Source organism: Sciurus vulgaris, assembly GCF_902686455.1.
Source record: "Sciurus vulgaris genome assembly, chromosome: 4".
NCBI classification, from domain to species: Eukaryota; Metazoa; Chordata; class Mammalia; order Rodentia; family Sciuridae; genus Sciurus; species Sciurus vulgaris.
In genome coordinates, this window is record NC_136464.1 from 146,873,948 (window position 1) to 146,880,933 (window position 6,986).

Sequence of the window (6,986 nt, forward strand, 5' to 3'; positions counted from 1 at the left end):
TACTTGTAATAAATTTAATCCCAAGATAATTAAGTGATACCGCAGGAAGGCTCCTGTAGTCGTGTGCTTTCCTTGCTTAAAAGCCTTCAATGATTATCCTCGGGTTTCTCAGCTGGTGTGTGGGGAGGGGGAAGACTGTTGAATCTCCAGAAGAGCTTAAGAGAAAAGACATTCAATCAGCCTCCTATCTTCACAGTATCAACTGCAGAAAGTCGAGTTGGATGGGATCTATCTAATGGTGTGTAGAAGACAGAGCAAAAAACACTGAGGGTCTGTGGATTTTCAAAAGGGTATAAGAAACGTGGGCATAATCACAATGATAATGAAAACTAACATATTAAGTACTAAATAAGGCACAGTACTCTGCTAGCTTGCTTTATCTCATTCAGTCCTTAGGACTACCCTATGAGGTAGCAATTATTAATTCCCACTTGACAACTAGGGAAACTGAGGCTCAAAGAGATTAATTTGTCTAATAGCACACAGATAGAATTCAGATATGGTATTCAAATCTCAGCAGTCTGAGTCCTATTCAGAGCTAGCAGGAGGATATCTGAGGTGGCTGGCAGGACTCCTGAATGCTTTGGAGTGTTCTCTTCCATCTCTTCTCCCCTCAAACCTCTTGGTGAACTAAGCTTGGCAGAGGAGCATCTTCCTGGGCCAGGCTGGACATTTCCAGGACCTGAGTTTACCTGTGTGAATGGTGGAGGGACTGAAGGATAAGCACCTCCATCAAACAGGTGTTCATTACTGGGTCCTCCATGGCTGGGTACCCAGCAAAGCACTCACTATTCCGAGGTGTAAGCCTCCAACTTTAGCAATTCTCAGCCCCAGCAGTCTTCAGCCAGATGGTTAAAATACAATACTGCTTGCCCTGAAAGCTTTGGGAGTTTCCATTTTCTTCTTTTAAGGACTGGCCACAGTTTAACCACACTCCCTCATGCTCACTGCTTTACTGGACATTTACGTTTGCCATTTAAACCCAGGTTCAGAACCAAACTGGGCACCCTCAGAGATCCATGTGCTCCTTTCACTCCCAGAACCCTTCCCTTGCTGTTTTACTCCTTTGTCAGCCCCGACGCTGAACTGTGGGTTCCAGAAGGACCTGGACTTGCCCTTGTTCATCTCAGACTACTCAGTCCTGTCCAGAGCCTGGCACAAAGGGATGCTGAGTGTCTACCAAATCGAAGGACTTTCAGATAGGCCATGGAATACCTTAAGTCATAAAACTCGTACTTAGAGCAGGAGCATGCTCTGTGCTCTCCCAGAACTTGGCTCCAGGCCACAGCCCTTGAGAATCAAGCTACACTGCAAGGCAGGACCAAAATCTGGGACACGCTTGCTGTCACTGAGACTGTCAGAGGGAAGTGTGGGAACACTGCCCACGGGGCTTCCTCGAGAGCCCTGATCAGCCACTTATAGCCATGAGTCAGGACACAAGGTTGCCAGCTGCCATTATGGCACTGCCTTTGGTTCTAAGCAGTGCCCGGGGTTCTTCCTGAGAGGGTGCCGGCCCACCACAGCAGGTTTGTGCTCTCTGCAATGAGCTCTGGGCCGCTTTTGTCCTGTCAGATGTGTGGCTACTGGGCCTGAGATGCAGCCACCCTCCTAATCCCCTGCAGGTGTGAATGCACACATTTAAAAACCAGAGAGATGCAGCATTTGCACATCAACCCAATGCTCACGGTGTCAATTTAGCGCTCTGTGGGTACAAAATCACCACTGAGATCTCAAGTTCTCATCTTAAAGAAATACCTTCTGAAATCAGCCTTGGCCGCGAGCTTCATCCTGAGTTTAGAGCAAGCTTCTTGCATGCTTTCTATAAAGGCAAAGTAAAATGTGTATTTCCAGGTCCTGTCTTGCCAAAGGTTTTGAAATTTTGATAAATTATTAATACATATATAAATAAATATGTATTATTATAATATATAAACATATATTTATAATTTATAAGCATATGTAATATATATTTAATATTTTGTGTTTCCAGTAAAGCAATGAGAATATAATAAACACCTGTTTTTCACCACTCAGCTGTGTCACATGTTAATGGTTTGCTTTATTATTCCCAGATTATTTTTTACAGACATTAATTATACACAATTGAGGATTCCTGTGGGGCAGAGGGAGCTCCAGGTTCATATTCTTTCTTTCCACTATTTAAAATTTTGATATTTATCATCCCTGGTATTTTTAAACATTGACCACACAAACAGATGTAATATTGCTTTGTACCATTTTCATAACAGAGAAGTGGTATCCTACCATGCTGATTCCTCAGCAAATTTTCTTCATTCAATAATATTTTTTGAGATTTAAATATATTATTCATAGGACAAGTTCACTCACCTTGCAAAACTGTAAGAAGAGATGCTGTCTTTATTGTGCTGGTGGTGGACATTAAATTTTTCTCGGCTTTCTCTCCATGAAAACAAGAGCACAGTAAACTGTCTTACACACAGATGTGCTTATGCACTTCTGAAAAACATCTCCAGAGTAGCCCTGGGGGTTATAAGATTAGATATCATTATTAGATATTGCCAAATAGTTCTCTAAACTCAATTACAGTCAAAAACAATGATGAAGATTCCATTTTTCCATGTTCTTGTCTCCTTTTTAAAGGAAACACTTCGAATTTATAGAAAAGTTGTGGGAAGATACAATAAACATGTATGCACCCTGTATTCAACATCTGGATTCAACAGTCATTAACATTTGGCTACACTTTCTTTGCCCTTCTCTCTCTTCAAAATTGTTTTGACCTTTGGTTTTGCATATTTCAACATGAATACATATATTAAAGTAGATATTGATATATATATATATGTATATGTGTGTGTGTGAGAGATCAAGGATATTCTCCTGTATAGCAAAACAGTCTTCAGAAATTGTACTCTGATATAATTCCACTATTATACTATAAGGAAAAATGCAGCTCAGCTGGCGCGGTGGTTCCCGCCCCTCCCGCGGGACTGCCACTGCGCACACCAGTCTCAGTTGCGGCTCGACAATAGCTCCCAGAAAAACCCATGGCAGACACAAGGCCTCACGCAAGAGACTTTATTATGCTGACGACCAGCGCATTCAATCTGGGGTGAAAAGAAAGGAAAAGAGAAAGTTGGCGTGAACGCTTCTCCCAGATATTGGAATCTCCCGGGCTAGAAGGAACCAATAGTGGAGGAGAATACTTGCAAGCTGACTGGTGAACCAATAGCTAGCTAGCATGTTAGGACGTAAGGTGGGAAGCAGGAAATGGCTGTAGTAGGCCGGAAATTCCTGTAACTAAGAGGCGGGTGGAGCACAGATTGACAAGTGGTTGGGAGGCAGGGAAATTAATGTAAGAGGTGGATGGAGCACAGATTGACAAGTGGTTGGGAGGCGGGGTATCGGCTTTGTATTACAAATACAGTCCAGATTCAAATTTCCCCACTGCCCTTATAATGTCCTTATTTTTTTCCCTCCAGTCCAGAATTGAATCAGGAATCAAATGTTACATTTAATCATCATGTATCATTAATTTCTTTTAATCTAGAAAATTCTCAAGCCCTTTAAAAAAATCTTCCACAACATTGGCATTTCTGATCCTTGCCAGCTCTTGATAATGTCAGACATTTAAATCTTTGCCAAATTGACCAGGGTTGAATAACATTTCATTGTAATTTCAATTTGTTTTTCCTTGGTTACTAGTGAAGTCGAGAAGTTTTTTATACACATATTAACAATGAGAATTTCCTCATTTTGATTTAACATTCTTTGCCTGTTTATTACATTGTTTGCCATTCTTTACAGCTTTCTAAGCAATCTAGATGTATTCTGGTTGCTAAACAATCACCAGTTAAAGGTAATGTGAGCTATATGATGTTGGCTATGTTGTTTGAATTTTAATATTCAAATATCTCAGCCTTTCCCTTAGTGATTTGTGTTCTGTGTAAGAAACCCACCTCTATCCCAAGGTCATAAGATCTCCTCAGCCAAAAATGATAACTTTAGATCTCCAATCTATTTTAAATCTATTTTTGTTTTAGTGTATTGTAAGGATCTAATTTCAATTTTCTCTCTGTATAGTATCATAGTGCCATTTCTGAAGATCTGTCCTTTCTCTGCTAATTTATAATTCTATTCTTCTCACATATATAGCATTCCGTTGACTTCCCATATGTAGCATTCTGCTCACTCTGGAGAAGCATGGGTAGGTCGTAGATTGTAGACTACTTTTACTTTACTAAATGTTGACAGATTGCTCTCTAAAGTGTTTGCATTGGTTTGTACTGCCAATACCAAAGTTTACATTTCTTTAAGCCCTCAACAATGTTTTTTAGGGAAAATAAATCCCTTGGTTTATTTATCTATCCCTAAGCCAGTATCACATTATCTTAGATCAGACACACATTTGCCGTAAATGCTGTAACCTGGTAAGGGAGATCATGTCTCTCTGCTGGTCCCAAGTCCTCAGCTGGGCCTTGGCGGACCTCCCCCAGCCCTCATTCACACACTGGCTAAATAAATGTTTATTGATAAATGCTTCTGCAACTTTGTGGTTGTTTGTGATCTTAAAGGAAACTGCTAACATTAATCAAGCAAGTCCCTGTGAAGGACTTGTACAAAGTAAGTACTATAAATGCGAAATATTATTATGAGTTCAGTTAATGGCAGTTAACAGGCTGAGTCATTCAGGTTGGACACCAGGGCCTCATCATGGATTCTTTATTGTCCTCCCACATGCTGTCACCAAGTCCACTGGTTCCAGTATTTCTAACCCCTGTGATCTCCCCACTCCCTGCTGCCCAGGGTCCTCAACGTTGCTTATCTGGATTTTTGGCCTCCTGACAGTGACTCTTGCCCCTTCCCGATCCTTTCTTCATGATTCTGCCAGATTATAATTTCTAAAATAAATTTGATCTTAACCATCCTCATTGCCCTCAGAATAATACGCTAATTCATTAGTATGTTTGTCCTTTTGGGCCTAGTCACAGCCCACCTCTCTAGCTCTGAGCTTAGGTCCTTACCATCCCTTCTGCTCCATTCACACTGAACTATCCACTGTTCCTGCACCATGTTCCTCCCCACCTACCTTGCTCCCCACCCACAACACACACACACCAATGTAGGTTCCATAAAAAAAAAAAATTTAAATAGCTGAAATTAGTTAATCCCAAATTCCTCACTTACTTGAGCGTATCTTTAGACAAACTACTTCTTCTCTCTTATCTCTTTTTCCTGTTCTATAAAATAGGGATAGTAGTAGTAATACTTTTAGCTGTTGCAAACACAGGAGATCATAACATAGATCATGGTGCATGGTGAACATTCTGTAAACGTTCCTTCCAGCTATTAGTTCCTCATCTTCATTCTTTGATGATACCTGTAGTGGTTCTGTCATGCTGGTTGTATCTTTGGCATCCTTATGATTTGCCCTCTTAACAGTATCTCACGTCTCAGGCATGTGGTTGGGTGGGTTGACCCCACCTCAGCGCTAAGGGTGAGAATTGACTGATGTAAACCAGAGTATCCCGTCCCCTTAGCAAAATCAGATAACAAGTGGATCTCTTTTCCTGGAGACTAGGAACAAAAATATTTACAGGACCAGAAGCTACAAGCTGCCACTGTGGCACCACAAATTAAGCCAGCTTAATGAGAAAGAAACTCAATGGAGGGCAAAGTGGAAGCTGAGAATGAAACTGATCTTTGTTGGCATAACTGAGCTGCTGGTTCAAACCACACCTGAAGCTAGCCCTGTATCTTGACTTCTCATAAACCTATTTGGTCTATTGTGGAGGCCAGTTTTAGATGGGTTTTCTGCTATTTGAAACATAGAGTCTAACATATAGTACCCCCAAGTGGATTCTTGTGTACCTTCTCTTTTTTAGGACATCCATTTCTAAATGAAACAAATTCTAGGTCCTTGACTGTTATAGTAGGTTCAGTAGTGGAGCTCCTGAAGATATGCCCATCAGAACTTGTGGATGTGATCATATTTGGGTAAAGGGTCTTTGCATATACAATGGAGTAAGCCAAACGAATTATTTAATAGATCACACTGAACTGACTAGATGGCCCTATATTCAACGATATGTTCCCTTGTAAGAGACCAAGGAGTGTTAAGGCATAGGTAAGAGGGTAAGATCATGTGAAACTGGAGAAAGATTTGGAATAACACAGCCACAATCAAGGAATGCCTGAAGCAACCAGAAGTTACAAGAGGCAAGGAAGGATTCTCCCCTTGACCCTTTGGAGATAGTGTAGCCCTAGGGATACTTTGCTATTGGACTTTTAGTCTCCAGAATTTGTACTGCTTTCTGTCACCAGGTGTGTGATAATTTGTTATAGCTGTCCTAGGAAACCAATACACCAGTCTTAGGTGGGCAATTTGCATATCCAGGGCAATGAGGGATCGCTGTCTGTAAGAACGTCTACCCTGCGTAGAAGCTGCCTCAGTGTATTTCTGCACAGTCCCTTCTTCACTATGGTTCTTCCCATTATAAATATATCCAAAAAACATGGTCACTTTCCATATGATCAGATATTGGAAATTTATCTAGGCCCTTTTCTATCAAAATTCAAGCCAAACCAGGGTGACCATATATGCCTCTTGACCTGGGACTATTTCCGTGTGCACCTACTCTCTCAATGTTATTATCAATATCACAGTTCTCACCCTCAAAAGGATCCTGATTTGGATGGTTAATTCTACGGACACCCTTTTTATTGAAACTTGTCATTCTCTGCCAAACTCACTGTGTTTAAGATGCCAGTCAACACCTTCCTGCTCACACTTCCTGAGGGGAATATGTCATGCTCAGAGCTCTGGTCCCTCAAGGGCCAGGGCCACATGTGCTCCCTATCATGATGGACGGAGGTCGCCACTTGGCTCATCCATCAACTGGTCAGTAGCAGATGATTTTTTTGTCATCTGTCTCAAAAAGATGCACTGATCTATTAAATTCCTCTCTTAAGAATTTATACTTGGGAAATCCAGAGACTTTGAT